Below are 19,095 nucleotides of genomic sequence, written 5' to 3' on the forward strand. Positions count from 1 at the left end.
TTAACTGGCAAAAAAAAAATTTTGGAGTATTCCTTCACTAAAGCAGCCCAGTGAGAAGCAGCACTTTTTTTTTTTTTTTTTTTTCTCAGTTGAATGACATTGCAACCCGAAATCACAACTCCGTTTTAGGTTCCTGGTGGTGCCTGCTTCCTCTTCTAGTTTGTTTAGTCACAGAATTCGATTCCTGTTGGCCGATTACGCGCCTACAAACAGGCTTAGCGCTCAATTGAAATGCGTGAGACTCCTTAACTCTTGTATAAACAGGTAATGCGAAGGGGTGGGGCACAGATTGCGGATTTCTTTGCGACGGGGCTGGGGTGGGAGTTAGAACTAACTACCCAGAGATCAGGCAAGGTGAAGGGAGGGCTTGGCTGCTGTTTTTAAATGCAGTGTTTTTTGTTCCCTTTCTAGAAACCAGCTGCAACTTTAGGTCAGGGCGCATTAAAATGAGCCACTTCTGAACGAGCAGCGCCCAGGCCCCAGGCCCTGCTGTGAAGGCCCCGGCAAAGGTCAGGGCTTGGTCCGCGTGACGTTCCAGCCCGTGCTCATCCAAGCGGTGCTCTGCCTCAGGTAAGGACACTCTGGGAGGTTCCCCCGTATTCAGGCCAGCCGCCGAGCTCGCGGTGATCCTGCCTGGTCAAACGACTTCTTTCCTACGGGGGAAGAACGGGGGTGGGGTGTACTGATCGGCTCGTGATTCAACAGCTGGTTCCTTATTCCTCAAACGTGGTTCTGCTTGGGTTCCCCCAACAGCCCAAAGGGGCCAGACGTCTGATTCAGACAGATGTCCTCAGGTGGCGCAGGTGCCACTTCTGGGGCTGTTTCTGGCTGTCTGAAATGGATGTGACTTTTTGAGCGGGGAGAGAAGTCTGTGAGGTGAAGTCCCCAAATCTCTCCCAGTCAAGACAAGTTTTTTTTTTTTTTTTTTTAACCTTCAGCAAAGGTATCTGCCCTCCTAAAACAACAGGAATGTTGCACTGGCCTTCAGCCAGCGAAGGCTCAGCGAGCAGGATAAAATTTCAATGCAGATTTACGGGAAGTTGCCGGTGCTGGGAGTAAAAATCTGGTTTGGTGAGTTTAAGGGAAGGGAGTAGACGAGAGACAACCTTGCTACTGTGAGGCGCGGAGCCTCGACTGGGGGAGGGCAGAGGGAGGAGGGAGGAGGGAGGAGGGAACAGGGAAGAGCTGGAGCCGAGACTGAGCGCTCCCCGCGCGCAGCACCGGACGCAGCAGGGCTCCCTGGGCCGCCGGTTTCTCCCGGGTGCGGATCCGACGCCGCTCTGCCAGTAGAATCGCCGCGCTTTCAAGTTCACGCTCCCGCCAGGAATTTAGCCCCAGAGAGCTGCCTTCTGGTTATCGCTCCTGCTTCCCACTTTGGAATGTGCAGTTTGGGACAGTGAGAAGCCGGGGCTCAGGGAGTTTTCCTCGTAGAGAGTTTCTCTCTGCAGGTTTCCAAGGTTAAGAAATTCTGACAAACTGGAATTCCCAGAGCCTGGGAGTTAAGCCTCAAAAGATCTGTTGCTTTAAGCGGCGCGGTAGGGAGTAGCTGGACACTCCTTATTTTGGTTTTACATTAAAAAGAGGGAGGCCGAGAAGATGTTGTAGGTTACTTCCTAGCTCTGTAAATTGCTACCGGGCTGTGAATGGTGTTAATTTCTGAAGTGGGCGACTGCAAATACATAACAAAGGTAAGGTAGCTTTGGGCAATCCTTCTAACTACTGTCCCTTAATCTTACATTTGGGTCCCAATTTTGAAATCTTGTTTTCTTCTCTTTTTAGCCCTTATCTCCCCTCATTCTACCATCCCCCGTTCCGACTCTGGTATATTTAACGGGAAAGAAATGGCTTATAAAAAGATTTTAAAAGCGTCAGCTACTGGAAAAGCAGAAAATCATATACAGTCAGCCCCATCGTTTCCTCTGGTGATGAAACCTTTTCCATACAAGAAACAGATTTTTTTTTTTTCGCTCTTGAAAGCATACGATTGGGCCGTCCAGAGGCACAGGTGACTTTTTAGACTCAGATTATTAAAGTGAAATTGAGGAAACCTTTATGACAGGCATCTTGCTTAAGAGAGTGGTAAGGCGGGAGTGGGGGAGGGTTGCTGGGGCGTGTGATATCTTCTTGTACTCATTTACCTCCCAAGGTAACACTGAGTACAGGCTTAGTTGTTTAAAGTTAAAAATTCAGTCCGCATAGAAGCGTTGAGTTGATGAACTCAGACAGCTGACAAATCAGTCACCGGATATTTAAGAAATCAGTTAAAATAAATGAACTGGAATTTTTCAAATAAGTGATTCATTTTTTATTTAGGCAAAAGTTCATATACTCTTGGGTACTGTCCCAAGGCATTTGGAGATGAGGCTTCTTTCTTGAAAGCTAACCAGAGATAGTGTCCTCCAGGTACTCACCCATAGGCTGTACTGATTAGAACGAAAGATCAAGAAACTTTTTTTCTAGTGGCGTTGTAATGGCGCACTCAGTTTTCTTTAGCATGAATGTAGGTTAGAAATGTGTTCTTTCAAACTTGTAATGCTGGAGTCACACACATTTTTTAGGGCAGAGAAAGCAAAGGGTTGACAACACAAACATGAAGAGGTTGCCACGGTTTGAAGGACCATTGCAATTTAGACCAAGAGCGTCTGAGAATTGCAGGTGCCAGTCCTAAAGGGTGAAAGGTTGTCAGCAGAGTAAAACACAACCTCTAGACAAAGACAAAGCCAAGTCCCCAGTCAAGGCGATGAGATAGCATTTTGCGGGAGTTTGTGTTGCTGTTAATTTAAACCATAATCCTTGTCAGATTGAGGATATGAAATCTTGGAGGGAAACAAAACTAAACCAGTCTGAAATGGAAACAGGAGGAAGGAAAGAAAGAAATTTGGGTTTTTGTATCCTTTCTTGTCTACCTCACCCTGCACCTTGTTCTGATACATTGGATTGGCCAAGAAGTTCGTTCGGACTTCTCTAACGTATGGAAAATCCCGAACGAACTTTTTGGCCAGCCCAATACATACCATTGCTTAATTACTGCACACAGGGAGAATGAGGAATCAGACATTTCACAAGAGCCCAGCTCTTGTGAAGGAAGAAATAAACTGACAAAAACCAATCTCCTAGCCAAACTCTGCCATGCTTCTTTACCTGACTAGGTTACACTTAAATTCTGCTCAAGAGTCTTTTGTGAACATATGCTGAAAGTGAATCAAATTTTGAAGATTTATTATCTTTTAGTTTCTGAGTTTTCAGAAACTTGTAAGATTGAAAACTCGGCGTCATCACTTTACTACAATCTCTATAGTTTTAATTGTCAATGTATTTTTGATTCCCTACCTGTGCTGCTGTAGAGTAAATTTTTGCCCAAAACAGTTGGTGACGCTGAGGATGAAATCAAGATAGGAAGCAAGGAAACTATGTGCTTCTGGACACGTGTCTTCAGTACTTGCTCTGACTAGTGTTTAGCACTACTCCCATTTTTTTCCCCTCACATGATAAGAGCATTCAGATTAGACTGTTCTCTTTGGTTTACTAGTAACAGAACCTGTTGTCAGTAATTTAAACAAAGATTAGAAGGTTAACGTAGATGAAGTTATTTTCTTACAAAATGAATTTGCTTTCCAAATTCTACTTTTGATCTGTTGATTAAAAATAAATCACGTTCCAGATGATTGAGCTTTGACTGCCATAGGACAGTATTCGCCTGTTTCAGACAGGTTCCCATCTCCACATTTCAAGTCCCTTCTGATTTTTCAGGACTGGATACAGGGGTGCTGGATGGGGGAGGGAGATCTCCTCAAAGTTGGACCGAGGTTCAAGTGAAACTGTGATTCAGATTTCCCAGAGGACGCATAATCCTAGAAAAAACTTACTCTGAAGAGGGCTTAAGCTTGGGATTCATAAGACTTAGAAAAAGGATAGATTTTGCATGAATCTAGAATTTGTGTGCCACACGTTTGTGAGATTACAATGAGTATGTAAATGCCGTTTAAAAAGTGTTTGTCGGAGTGATTCCAAGTTAAAGGTTCTATCGGAGCATTTCAGCTACTTGCCTTATTAAGAGATATAGTTTTCCTCTTGGGACCAGTCTCTGTGTCTTATGGCGATGTTGATTTTCTGGTTTAATATTCTGAGACGTGTGTGTTAGTCAAAACAACCACCTGCTCAGAGCAATTGTTTCAAAGGACAACTGGAAAAAGATTTTCAATAATGGCAGTGCTCGGATGACTTGGGTTATGAGATAGAAGGCCTTTAGAAACTCCAGAGAAGAACTAGCATAGAAATGATAAGGAGTAATTGTTCAACTGCCACCTCAAGCTGTTCAAAACGTCTCATACGGAGGGATTTAGGGGGAAATGGCACCCTGCCACTTTTTGTGTGTGGTCCTGAATCATCTTGTCAGTAAAACGCTCCTGAGATGGTCTGAGCTTGCTTTCTGATTGTTTCTGCTCCTTTCATATTTGCCTCCCCTTCTATTCTGTCAGCCTGTGTATGGGGGAAAGGAGGCAGAGGGAAAGGATATCCTTCCCTAAAAGTCAGTGTACCCCCTCTTTGAACCTCTTACTTTTTGCCTGGAAAAGGGGGCAAGGAAGGAATTTTCCAGTGAAAGTAGAAGGGGAGAGAGTGTCTGGAGGAATAAAATGCCAAGAAACAGGTGAGCTCCAAACCCTGTTAAGTAATGTGTTCACCCAAAAGCTCACATGGAGATTATCGATGCCCTCCAACTATTGCAGGTGAACTGGCAACTGTAGGAATTTGAGGCTCACCCACCTTTTGTAATTCAAATGCTCCTAGGGCACTGCAATAGATGGCTCATCTGAATGAGTTCAAGATGTCATCTCTAGGTACAACCCAAAGTAAACTGATTACAAAAGGCACAAGCCTTTCTTTCAACTACGCTCCACTCTGCCTTTCCTCTACTTTCTGCAATGGTTTAAGGACACCTGAAAAAAAAAAAAATCACAACTTAGTTTATGTAATTTAGGTATATAATACGAGCATTCTTTTTCATTGTGGATGTTGAGTTTTTGTCATCTTAGGAACTTAAGTTTATGCAAAAGTGATTTATGGGTGTGTTTAGATGCAAACAGTTTATATGTCTGTAAAATACAAAACATGAGGAAACTGATACTATGATAGAAATGCTCGACTATATTTTATAGTTTCTCTTTTTGGTAAGCCCTATCAGGTTTTAAGAGTGGGGTCATTTTAGAAATCAAAAGAACAATCTACCTTTCTGAAGGCCACTTAAGAGAGATGACATCAGAAGACAAAGGGCTGGTGTAACCCTGAAAACCCTTTGTGATTTTTGAGAAAATATCAATCCTTTGGTCTCAGCAGATTCCGGGTAGTGCAAAATGTATACTTAAAATTACAGCCATTTACATTAGTCAAGAAAACAATCGCCGGCCTCCAATCACGATATTTGTCTTTGGGAATACTGTATGTTTGTGGTTGTTAGGAACATGGCGGCCCAGTGCCAAGACCATAGTAGGTGGGTGTATGTTGATGAAAGGGGATTTGCTGACAGCGTTTGCCTCCTGCTTATGCTTTGCTTTGGCTAATAGTCAATTTTGCTTATATTCCTTGAGTTTCCACCTACTGGGGAAAAAAACAACCTGATCTCAGAAGCAATGGATAATCCACATGTGAGTGAGCAAGAGTTAACTATACATAACAATGGGCAATGGGTGGATGTGCAATAAATGTGGGGCATTGTGTAGCTGAAACAGGAACAGGACACTTCTACCTGACCAAGGAAATGCCAGCCTGTAAAAATTATAATAAAAAATGTTTACCTTTCAGAGCACTGAGACCTGGCTCAGTCATTTTAAGCATTATACATCATGCCATAAGAAAAAAAGAAGTATTGAATAAAGTGAATAAGATTTTTTTCAGATGTTAGTTCTCTTAGGTCAATTTGATTGCCATTCTGAAAATGTGTATTTGGGCCTTTTGAGCTCAAGTAAAATATTCGCGTTTCTGAAAAGTAGGCATCCGTGTCCATGATGATGATAGCACTGTGCCTTTTGAAAAGACAGCTTAAATAATATTTCTTTTTGTTTGCTGTCATTTATTTTTAAAAATAATAACATGGTTCTTGGTACACCAAGCCCTTGCCAAGATTAAGCCCATCTTCTCAGTAGCCTTCTCAAGACAAAGTTGCCTTTGTGTAACAACTGGGAGGATTTGGTGACACAGAAAACTTAGTGGGGCACTGCAACTTATTATTAACAGAAAATTCAATGGCCTGATGTTTTTTCTGTTGCTGTTATTTTTATTCTACCAGATAATATCTGTGATGTATTTCTCCATACAGATGATCTTACTATTTTATTTTAGACTTTCCCAGGGAAGAATGTAGTGGTTGAGAATTTACGTTGGAATTTAGTTAGATTATAAAAGGCAAAAGCTGCAGCATACTGATGCAGAGGAGAACTTGGCTCTGTGGGCTAGTTTGTTCTGGGGGTAGTCAGCAAAATTTGGTCGCATGTGGAGGGAAAGAAAAGGTAGCTAGCCAGAGTGAAAATGACAACCTGGGGGAAAAGGATTACCATTCACATTAAATTTAAACTCCATGGGGAAGTGGCTAAGAACACAGTTTACCTTGGTGCAAATCCTGGCTTGGCCACGTATGGGCTGTAAGCAGGTTACCTAAAAAAAAAAAAAAAAAAAAAAAAACTCTCTGTGACTCAGTTTCCCCAACTGTGAAATGCCTACCTCACAGGGTTGTTATAAGGATTAAATAAGTTAATCTACTATGTAAACAGTGCCTGGTGTGTAGTCAGTATATGGTACATAGTCATCATGATACACGTCATGTTTGGATGCCTTTCTATGTTTGAATTCTTATCTCACTATCCTCCTCCTTTCATGACCTCTTCTGCTGGTTGTAATCCAGGTTTCTCTTCCTAAGATCACTCCTTCTGACCAAGTGCCATTGCCATTATAGGTAGGCACTATTTTTGCAAGTTTCTTTTGGTTTTTGTATCTTAGTTGTATGGAGAAAATGTAACTTAGAATCACCAAGATGCCTTTTTCTTTTCTCTCAGAGAGCTATATGATGTTGATTAGAAGCAAAAAGAATGATGCTATTATATCTGTCAAGTGAGAGACTGGCAAGTGTCTTGCTGACAACGGAATATAGATTCTGGAAACGGCTAATGCAAAGTAGAAATATTTTGTGTAAAATAATACAATACAGCAAACTTAAGTAGGTCCTGTTATGACTTTTGTTGGTTAGTGTTAATTGGTCATAATCATAATCACAGTATGACATTTTCTCAGAACTGCCACAGTGTCTTATCTGTGCACTTCTCATGGCATTTTATATCACTTGCTACTTATACATATACTGTTTTCCCTGCCAAACAGAAATTAAGAGGCAGGATTTGTGTCTGAATAACATTTGCATCCCTCAGTGTTTGTATTTTATAGTTCAGTGCTCAATAAATAAGAATTTCTTTGCCCAAATTCATTACCATCTAAAATAACAGCATTTTTGCATTCCATAGGCATGTATTATGGATCTTTTTTTTTTTTTAATAGATTTTATTTATTGGCTGCGTTGTGTCTTCCGTGGCTGTGCACGGGCTTTCTCCAGTTGTGGGGGGCTTCTCATTGCGGTGGCTTGCGGAGCACAGGCTTTAGGCACGCAAGCTTCAGTAGTTGTGTCACACGGGCTCAGTAGTTGTGATGCACGGACTTAGTTGCTCCGCGGCCTGTGGGATCTTCCCGGACCAAGGCTGGAACCCGTGTCCCCTGCATTAGCAGGCGGATGCCTAACCACTGCGCCACCAGGGAAACCCTATGGATCATATTTATTTGGATGACTTCTACTTTTTTCCACAAGCATTTTAGCAAAAGTTGTTGGATAGAATATGATGGAGAGGTAGTGAACTCAGAAAGCAACCAGAATGGAAGCTTTATCGACAGCTAAGCCTCTGAAAGCATGGCAGGATGGGGGAGGCCAAGGGCAGGGAGGAAGTGAATTGTTGCAGTGCTTAGGTGCCCATCACATTGTTTAAAAGTTTATACCTCTTTTTTCTGCTCTTTAACATCCTTTGAAAGGCCCAGACTTGTTACTAGGTAATTATGAGAAGGGGAAAAATGCATTTTGTCAAAATTAGAAGGAATTTATTAGATAATTATAGGAAAAAGTGCATTTTCTCAAAATTAGGGAGAGTGAACAAAGAGATCCACTGAGGAAGAACAATACCAAGTGAATAGATAGCTCTGTGAGCCACAGTGGTGTGGTGTTTCCAGTGGGGCTGCTGGTGTACTCTTGGCTAAGGCAAAGACAAGAGGAAGGAGGGCAGGTGGCTGAAGAAATATTCAGAGAATTGCCTCCAGTGAAATCCTATTTGCAGAGCAAAGGGAATCCTGTAACAAGCTAGCTCTAACCAGCTGGTGCAAACAGTAGTTTGGCCCAGGTACCTCCTTGGCTCTTTGCCCTACATTGTGGGTTCCAGGATGCACCTCAAGTTATATGTAGAGTTGCCAATGAGTAAACAGAAACTACTAACTCCGAGGGTACTAATGAGCCCTGGAATTTGTGCCTTGTATCTGCAGTGGCTCCATATTCATAGACAGTCACTCCCAGCAGATGAGACCAAGCCTGGGAAGGCAGGGATCTTAGAATATTCTCCCAGCATCCTTCCCAGAGTGGAACCTAGGAGTCACTCCCGCAGCGGGACGTGTAGGAGGCCCACAGACCCTGAATCAAATGGTAACACCCATGTTCTCACACATCCTAGTAACGTGTGAAGGGTCTTGCCTTTTCCTCATTAATGGGCTAGAGATCAATGAAATTGTCAGGGGAACTGCAGTCTGCTTATCTGTTCTCCCTGCTTCCACCTTTGCCCTTTATCCCATATGCTTGGTTCTTGACTCAGTATCCAGAGCGACTCATAAAACAAAGTCAGATCATGTCAGTCCCCTGCTGAAAACCTTCCAGAGCCTCTGTGTCTCCCTCAAAAGCCACATGAAGCACTGCCTTTCTAGTCCCATTACCTCTTTAATCACACCTCCTACCGCTGACTCTGTTAGCACTTTGCTTTAGCCACAGCTTCATGCCCCCGTGGCCTTTGCAGTCTTTGCTCCCTCTCCCTGAACCATCTTCCCCCAATACATCCACGGTTCACTTTTTCACCTCCTCCAAGTCTTTACTCTTTCTCCTTCTGTCTAAGACAGCACTTCCTCCTTCCTTTTGGCACTCTCTATCTCCCTACCCTGCTCTGTTTTTTCATACAGCACTTTTTTCCATGCTGTGTGATTTTATGGCTCATTGTCTGTCTCTTCCCCACTAGAACGTCTGCTTTATTTATTGATGTATCCCAAGCACCTTAGAGCAGAGTCACCCACAGAGTAGGTACTCCATAAATACTTGTCAAATAAATGAATAAAACACAGGCTTTTACACAGCACGGGTATGACTGAAAGCGTAGTACTACTTGTGTGTTCTACTCAAAATATAACCACAAACACATCTTTCTGAGTAAGCATGATTTTTTTCCCCCAGGCCTCTCCTGTTAAGCTGCCATATTTTCTCTGGTTTCATTATTTTCTGTGCCACCACAAGCCCTTGATGGAGGCCATGACTAAGTAACGAGCAAGGCATAGCTAAGTGTGGGGATGGTGCAATCATTTCAGCACTTCTCTGTTTCCAAATCAAAGCCTGGTCTTTGGCAATCTTTCTGCGATTTCCATCTAAAACTTACAGCTCAGTTTTGAACAGTCTTGTGAATTGCATGCCCTACAGATAATTATGCTTGACTCACTCATGTTCCTATATTGTTTATCACTTTTTCTATTGTCATTTAATTATAATTAACGATTGTTCTAAAGGTAACTGTCAAGACAACTTGTGTGTGTGTGTGGTTTTTTTTTTTTAAACTGTCTCTTTTGACCTTTGAGATTTTGCCAAGTGCCAACTGCTGCTACAGGAGTCCATCTAGATTTTTTCTCAATTGCAGGGCTCAGTTGTATTTTCCCTTGACCTGGCCTGAAATGAGCGCTAATGTCTTTGTCTGAGTTGTTAATGTTTCCCCAGAACCTTTTACAAAACTTCAGTCCTGCCTTTACCAACTGGCACAACTGCTCTCTGATCTGTTGTACTGGTTTGCTAGCCCCTGCCTCACTTTCTCCCTCTGCACAATTTTCCTTGGTTTGGCAAAATTGCATTTCTTGGGTCTTGTGCGTCTACCTGCCATTTTTAGATCTATAGCTCTGTAAGGTACTTCCTCAATGGCTGGTGGAATCCTATGACTACTAGGCTTGGGGACCCTAGAATCGGTCTTGAAGGTGAGTGTGCATTCCAGGAAGGTTGTTTGTAGTAAACAAACAAAACAAACAAAATATTATGTAAATTCTGCTGAAGGTACACCATGAAGATCCTGGCTTTATTTATTTATTAATAAATTTATTTATTTTTTATTATTATTATTTTTGGGCTGCATTGGGTCTTCGTTGCTGTGCGTGGGCTTTCTCTAGTTGCGGCGAGTGGGGGCTACTCTTCATTGTGGTGCACGGGCTTCTCATTGTGGTGGCTTCTCGTTGCAGAGCGTGGGCTCTAGGCACGCGGGCTTCGGTAGTTGCGGCATGTGGGCTTCGGTAGTTGCGGCACGTGGGCTCAGTAGTTGTGGCTCACGGGCTCTAGAGCTCAGGATCAGTAGTTATGGCGCACGGGCTTAGTTACTCTGGCGACATGTGGGATCTTCCCAGACCAGGGCTCAAACCCATGTCCCCTTCGTTGGCAGGCGGACTCCCAACCACTGCACCACCAGGGAAGTCCAATTCAAGAAATTTTTAAAAATCCTCAGTATACCTAATAATCAGCTAATATTTCTAGTACTTTCTGCAGATCATTTTATTCCTTATCATATGTACTGAATAGGACATTAAAACTGGGTAGCATATAAATGTTAAATTAGACCTGTTTTTAACAATATACTATGTAGATGGAGCTAGTGGTAACTATTTATGAGTTAGAAAAACTTATCAAAATATAGACCTAGTAAATAGGTATACTTGAAAAAAAAGATGAATATGAATTAAATTGGTTTAAACCAGGCATTGAAATGACCTGTTTTTTTTGTATAGACACAGACTCAACTGTTATTTATTGAGTAGCTGCTATGTGCCAGATACTGGTACTAGGTATGCAGTGGAGAACAAAAGTTCTCTGCCCTCATGGGACTTTCTTTGGGGATGGAGATGGGATTCAGTACTCTGAAGGAACTGAGAGGTACTAGACAATAGAAGGTGGGACTCTGAGCTGGAGTGGTCTGAGATGGCTCCTCTAGGGATGTGATGCTGAAGGTGTCTGATGGAAGAAAAGGTCTAGATGGTGTAGCATTTATGACGGTCCTAAGGCTGGGAAAAAGCTGGGCATGTTGAAGGACGTAAAGGAGGCCGATGTTTCTGCATTGCTGGGAGCAAGGAGCAGAGAGGCACGAGGTAAGGTCATGGGGTTAACTGAGTCCTATAGTATGTAGGCCCTTCATGACCACGGAAAAGAGTTTTGTTCCTCCTGAGCCCAATGAAAAGCCAAGAAAAACAATTTACTTGTTAAACAATAACTGACTATTGGGTGAAGACTGAACTGGAGGGAGGGTGTTGTGGCAGACAAAGCGAGATTAGAGTCCATTTTTGAAGTTGGCAGTGAAGGTGGGGTCATGCTGGTCAACTGGGTTGACCATTTCTTCTGTGCACCCTCTTGCCTTTTTTACAGTCTCGGTTCAGCTGTGGTATGGATTTCACGAATGGCTGGCAGAAATAGCAAGACTTGGTGATGGCCTGCATGTAGGGTGGAGGGAAGGAATGAGGATTCTGGCTGGAGTTACTGGGTTCAATGGGGGAGACCAAAGGAGAACAGGCTGGAGCGGGGCAGAGGGAATCAGGAGCTCAGTTTGGGGTGTGTTTACTGAGATGCCTGTTAAACATCCTAAAGAGATGTTGAAAGTTTCCCTTTTGTATCCAGCACTTCTAGCAAGAATGAGAGGCACCTATGATAGGCAACTATTTTGGATTTCATTATTTTTTTTCACTGTGTCTAAATTTGCACATATAGATAAGGTGTGTGACCTTTATTTATATATAACACATGACTAAACAGTATTCGAACAAGAAATGAGCATCTGTGGTATATAGGAAACTGTGATGGGGGGGATGGGTTAACACTGAAAAATTTTAAATATAGTTTTAGCCATTAAGAATCTTCTAATTCAGGGCTTCCCTGGTGGCGCAGCAGTTAGGAGTCCACCTGCCAATGCAGGGGACGTGGGTTCGAGCCCTGGTCTGGGAAGATCCCACATACCGTGGAGCAGCTAAGCCCCTGCGCCACAACTACTGAGCCTGCGCTCTAGAGCCCGTGAGCCACAAGTACTGAACCTGAGTGCCACGGCTACTAAAGCCTGCATGCCTAGAGCCCGTGCTCCACAACAAAGAGAAGCCACCGCAATCAGAAGCCTGCGCACCACAACGAAGAGTAGCTCCTGCTCACCACAACTAGAGAATGCCTGCACGCAGCAACAAAGACCCAACACAGCCAAAAAAAAAAAAAGAACCTTCTGGACTTCCCTGGTGGTGCAGTGGTTAAGAATCCGCCTGCCAATGCAGGGGACACGGGTTCGAGCCCTGGTCCGGGAAGATCCCACATGCCGTGGAGGAACTAAGCCTGTGCGCCACAACTACTGAGCCTGCGCTCTGGAGCTCACGAGCCACAACTACTGAAGCCTGCACGCCTAGAGCCCGAGCTCCGCAACAGGAGAAGCCACCACGATGAGAAGCCCGCGCACCACAACAAAGAGTAGCCCCGCGCTCACTGCAACTAGAGAAAGCCTGTGCACAGCAATGAAGACCCAGCACAGCCAAAAATAAATAAAATAAATAAATTTTTAAAAACTTCTAATTCAGATTAATCCTATATATATTTAATATTTCAGTATTAACTATATGTTTGATATTTGCATTATATATTTAACATATTGATATGCTACTATATTATAAATATGTATGTGCTAAGATGATTAAATATTATATTTAATATATTTAGCATAGAATACATATTTAATATGTGTTGAATTTACATTAAATGACGTTTAATATTGAAAACTAAGTGTAAATCATGCATGAACAAAGACTCCGTATTACGGATGATAAAAAGGAAATATTACAACATGAAGTACAGTGGATGTCCTTGTGAGTTACAACCATTAGAGGCATGCAAATTCATGCTGTAAATACTGGCATATACAAATGGATCCATTTAGGGCGTGCAAATATATTTCTTGTCTCTTCCTTACCTAACTTTACAAAGGGTCTGCTGCACTTCTTCACAGTATGTGAGTGGAAACTGGAAGCCAACACGGACACACTTTAAACTACACTGTGAAAAGCTGATTTGTATCTCTAGCAAACCCGTTTTTTTTTTTTAATTTTTTAAAAAAGTAAATTTATTTATTTATTTTTGGCTGCATTGGGTCTTCATTGCTGTGTGTGGGCTTTCTCTAGGTGCGGCAAGCGGGAGCTACTCTTTCTTTAGCAGGCTTCTCATGTGGTGGCTTCTCTTGTTGCGGAGCATGGGCTCTAGGCATGCAGGCTTCAGTAGTTGTGGCACATGGGCTCAGTAGTTGTGGCTCGCAGGCTCTAGAGCACAGGCTCAGTAGTTGTGGTGCATGGTCTTAGTTGCTCCACAGCATGTGGGATCTTCCCGGACCAGGGCTCGAACCTGTGTCCCCTGCATTGGCAGGCGGATTCTTAATGACTGTGCCGCCAGGGAAGCCCGCAAACCCGTTTTCTGAGCTTCTAGAGCAAGCAGTTGGGGATATGATAACGAATAAGACATGAGGCTTTTGGAGCTTGGAGGGATGGAAGCTATATCTGTACCACCACTGCAAGCACTCCTCCCCCACCAGTGGTTATTCTAAAAATAAAAAATAAAAAGATTGAGCTTATATTTCCAAATTTGTAGGAATAAAATGCTATATTGTGGTTTGAAGCAATGGAAAACTCTAGTCCAAAGAAGTAATGTTTTAGACAGTCATAAACCATTAATAGTAGGTGGACATAGGAGAGGAGGTTGATAATGTTTTGCAATCACAGCTATAGAAACTGTCAACGGCTGCATCTTTTCATTCTGGTATGTCAACACCAGTGGAGCCCATGAGGCATAAGCAAATTTATTGTTGCTTAATTGGGCCAAATGGTGTGGTTTTTGGTTTTGCATAAGATGGGTCACTTTTCAAAAGGATATGTAGTATTTGAAGGTTTCGCATTTATTTCAATGCTGTTTTCAATAAGGAAAATACTTTGGTGAGGAGCTACTACATGTATGTGCCTACAGCAATGAATCATAGAGAAAAGGGGAGTCTCGTGTTTGAGGAATTGCTTAACAGCCATCTGTAACGGAATATGTGAAGTTGAAAGTTGAAAACAGAAAATAATAATGGCTCCCAGTAATCGTTGACATTGAAGGAGAACCTACTGTAACGCCAGGCATGACTTTAATCAGAACCAACTGTAAGAATTAGGTCTTCAAGCAGCTTGCCCAGGGTAAATAGTGGTCAGGATTCAGATTCTTGTAAGGCTTCCCAAATGAGGTGGAGTTTGGGAAAATCCCTGGACCCAGGACCAGTCTTCTTACTAAGATCTTCCCTCGGCTTAGCAGACAAGTGACTTTGGACATGGCAATTTACCTCATTGACTTTCAACTTCTTTGCCTTTAAAATTGGATAGAAAGGAGGGGAGAGGGGCTTCCCTGGTGGCGCAGTGGTTGGGAGTCCGCCTGCCAATGCAGGGGACACTGGTTCAAGCCCCGGTCCGGGAAGATCCCACATGCCGCAGAGCGGCTGGCCCGTGAGCCATGGCCGCTGAGCCTGTGTGCCCGGAGCCTGTGCTCCGCAACGGGAGAGGCCACAACAGTGAGAGAGGCCCACGTACCACAAAAAAAAAAAAAAAAAAAAAGGAGGGGAGATTTTGGACTAGACATGTTTTGCATAGCCCCAAATTTCTCTAAGTCATTTTTTAAAAAATTTATTTATTTGGCTGTGTTGAGTCTTTGTTGCTGCGCGCTGGCTTTTCTCTAGTTGCGGCGAGTGGGGGCTACTCTTCGTTGCGGTGCGTGGGCTTCTCATTGCGGTGTCTTCTCTTGTTGCAGAGCACAGGCTCTAGGTGCACGGGCTTCAGTAATTGTGGCACGTGGGCTCAGCAGTTGTGGCTCACGGGCTCTAGAGTGCAGGCTCAGTAGTTGTGCACAGGCTTAGTTGCTCCAGGCCATGTGAGATCTTCCCGGACCAGGGCTCCAGCCCATGTTCCCTGCATTGGCAGGCGGATTCTTAACCACTGTGCCACCAGGGAAGTCCCTCTAAGTCTTTTTTTTTTTTTTTTTTAAAGAAGATGTTGGGGGTAGGAGTTTATTGATTAATTTATTTTTGTTGTGTCTTCGTTTCTGTGTGAGGGCTTTCTCTAGTTGTGGCAAGCGGGGGCCACTCTTCATCGTGGTGTGCGGACCTCTCACCATTGCGGCCTCTCTTGTTGCGGACCACAGGCTCCAGACGCGCAGGCTCAGTACTTGTGGCTCATGGGCCTAGTTGCTCCGTGGCATGTGGGATCTTCCCAGACCAGGGCTCAAACCCGTGTCCCCTGCATTAGCTTAACCACTGCGCCACCAGGGAAGCCCCCTCTAAGTCTTTTTACTTTCATTGTTCAAATCTGTAAAAGGTTGCTATTCATAGGATTTCTAAAGGGAATATCAAGATGGTGGGAGTAAATGAGGACGGGGGATTGGGATGGATTAGAAGGGCAGTCACCCTGGCATTAAGTCACAGGAAGAAAATGGCTAGGTTAGATGGACTGTACAAATCTTACAGAGTTCTTACAGGCTTGATTCTTGATTCTTGAATCCCATTTGAGGTAGTGAATATTGCTGACATATAAGGTGGTTCTAAACCAGTGGTTCTTCACTGGGGGAGATTGTCCTCCAAGGGACACTTGGCAATGTCTGGAGACATTACTTGTTGTCACAGTCTGGGAGGGGTGGAACACTACTGGCATCTCTGGGCAGAGGCCAAGGATGCTTCTAAACATCCTGAAATGCACAGGACAACCCCTTACAATAAAGAATTATCTGGGGCTTCCCTGGTGGCGCAGTGGTTGGGAGTCCACCTGCCGATGCAGGGGACGCGGGTTCGTGCCCCGGTCCGGGAGGATCCCGCATGTCGCGGAGTGGCTGGGCCCGTGGGCCATGGCCGCTGAGCCTGCGTGTCCGGAGCCTGTGCTCCGCAGTGGGAGAGGCCACAGCAGTGAGAGGCCCGCGTACCGCCCAAAAAAAAAAAAAAAAAAGAATTATCTGACCCCAAAATCAGTAGTGCCAAGGTTTGGAAACCCTGTTCTAGGTGAGTCTTTGCTCTCCACAACCACTACAGTATACAACAAATAGTGTTCCTGCCTTTAGTTTTTAATAGCATCCATCTCTTTTCTGAAGATTAAGGGTCAGAGAAGGAATTTGGGGGAGAAGATCAGTGGCAAAGCTGAATTGAACTCTTTTCTTACGATGCAGGTGTTCACCAGCAGCCTGCTAGGAAAGTTCTCAATAGTTTATTTCTCCCTGGGACTTCCCTGGTGGTGCAGTGGTTAAGAATCTGCCTGCCAATGCAAGGGACACGGGTTCGACCCGGGAAGATCCCACATGCCGTAGAGCAACTAAGCCTGTGCGCCACAACTACTGAACCTGCGCTCTAGAGCCCGCAAGCCACAACTGCTGAAGCCCGTGTGCCACAACTACTGAAGCCGGCACACCTAGAGCCCGCATTCCGCAACAAGAGAAGCCACCGCAATGAGAAGCCCACTTGCCGCAACTAGAGAAAGCCTGCACGCAGCAATGAAGACCCAATGCAGCCAAAAATATAAATAAATATATTTTTAAAAAACAGTTTATTTCTCCCTTTGCCATGGATTCAGTGCTTAATGTCAGTCACTTCACTCTTGCCTACTCAGGTTCTGAGAATTTTTCCTTAGGTACAACTGGATGTCACTAAAATACTTCTAGAATTTTGCTAGACTTTGTTTTCTTTTTGAGAGGTGTCTTGGTCTTTATAAATTCTAAGAGCTGGGCTTAGAGAAAGTTTGTTAGGAGGATCTTGTCAGATCTAAAGATGCCTTCAGTTTAAAGCTTTAGGTTAGAAAAGAATGAAGTTGTCCTGTGCTTTATCAAGTCTGTATCTTGGATTCATCTAAAAAGAAAAAATCTTGTACAATGCTTTAAATTCCATGGAGAGAGAAGATCTATATTATATAAATACATGCTGGTGATTGATATATAGACACATCGTCACAACTTTGGAGAAACAACAAACATTCAAGGATGTCTAGAAATGAACTCCATGTATTATGCTGACATTTTCCTCTGAAGAAACATTTTGGTCAATATGTGATGTCCTATAGATTTGGAGAAGAAAGATAACTGGATTTAGATTTGCAGTTGTTCCTGGCTGAGGGAAGCTTAGTTTACCTAGTTTCCATACGAAATTAATTACAAAGAACACTTTTTGTGTTATGCTGGGTCAGGTCATTTAAGGTCACAAAAGCTCTACAAATACCCTGTTAGATCAGGGCATTTGCAGGCTTCATGGGATATATTTTGGACAGTGTAATTCATGAACTTCTAGTTACACTCTTTGAATGTCAGTTAGATACAAACCCTAGATGCCATTATGTCTACACACCCACACATTATGCATTCATGATCAGTGAATTCATTCAAATTCCGGAGAACTTACCTACATTTCCCTCCCTTTTACCTTTAAGATCAACTGGTTCTACAATTTACTATGTCTCATTAAGAAGTGCTTATTTTTCTTCACTCTAAAGCTAACTTTCAGGCTTTTTAGAGGTAGCTAATTTAACTGCACCCTGGCTCTCTTGACCCTTCATGCTTTTGACATTTGAGTCCTATTCCTTTTTTTTTTTTTTAATTAATTTACTTATTTTTGGCTGCATTGGGTCTTCGTTGCTGCATGCGGTCTTTCTTTAGTTGCATTGAGCGGCGGCTACTCTTCTTTGTGGTGCGGGCTTCTCATTGCGGCGGCTTCTTTTGTTGCAGAGCACCGGCTCTAGGTGCGCGGCTTCAGTAGTTTTGGCATGCAGCCTCAGTAGTTGTGGCTCATGGGCTCTAGAGCGCAGGCTCAGTAGTTGTGGTACACAGGCTTAGTTACTCCGCGGCATGTGGGATCTTCCCGGACCAGGGCTCGAACCCGTGTCCCCTGTATTGGCAGGCAGATTCTTAACCACTGTGCCATGAGGGAAGCCCCCCGTCCTATTCCTTTTCAGTCTTCATCTTTCTGTTCTCAAGAGGCTTGTGTCTTGTATGGAAGGCCAATACCCAATGCTTGATTATTTTAGTTGCTCCTCTCATGATACTGGAGATATAGAGATACACATCTCATCTGTGATATTTTTGATGTGATGGAAAAATTTCCCAATTAACCTAAGATGATCTGTGGTTTTGCCCAACTATCAAATAACGCTTTCAATTTTGCTTCCAAAACTCTTCTTGAAAATTCTATGTGTTTTTTTGGCCTTTTTGGTAGTAATAACTCCAGCCATTTATTCATTGAGTAAATACACGTTCTATATCAGGCATTGGAGATACAAAATAGATAAGAAATACTCTGGGTTCTTAAGGAGCTCACAGATGAGGCAAGTCATGTAAGGAAAAAAACACGTTTTTGTATTTTCTATGGTAGAGGTATTTGTTGACTCATCCAATCGATTCACTAAAAACCATTTATTTTGTGTCTACATTTATCTTCTAGAAATAAGAAAAGCTCTATTTTAAAGGAGCGTATAGGCTAGTACAGACAGACTGACAACATTAAAAATGAGCGCCATGAAATATTCTAGATGCTGTTAGGGATCAGTAGCATCAGTTTAACCTGAGGAGGCATATGCGGGGGGAGGGGTGGGGGGAAGCGTGAACTTTAGGGAACTCCTCATAAAGACAAGACCTTTAATATACTTAACATTCACATAGCAAGTGTTAAGTGCCTGGTCCTATTCTAAGCACTTTACAAAGATGAACTCATTTAATTCACATAAAAACAC

The 19,095-nt window shown here is 43.3% G+C and overlaps 1 protein-coding gene across 1 annotated transcript in view; it reads left to right on the plus strand.

The window, feature by feature from the left end:
* Nucleotides 1-19,095, plus strand: part of RBM47 (RNA binding motif protein 47) — a 210,259-nt gene that overhangs the window by 44,035 nt on the left and 147,129 nt on the right. The window contains exon 2 of the mRNA XM_065877361.1: nt 412-570. The gene's annotated coding sequence lies outside the window, so the exon portion shown is untranslated. The remainder of the gene's footprint in view (nt 1-411; nt 571-19,095) is intronic.

Source organism: Phocoena phocoena, chromosome 5, assembly GCF_963924675.1.
Source record: "Phocoena phocoena chromosome 5, mPhoPho1.1, whole genome shotgun sequence".
NCBI lineage: Eukaryota > Metazoa > Chordata > Mammalia > Artiodactyla > Phocoenidae > Phocoena > Phocoena phocoena.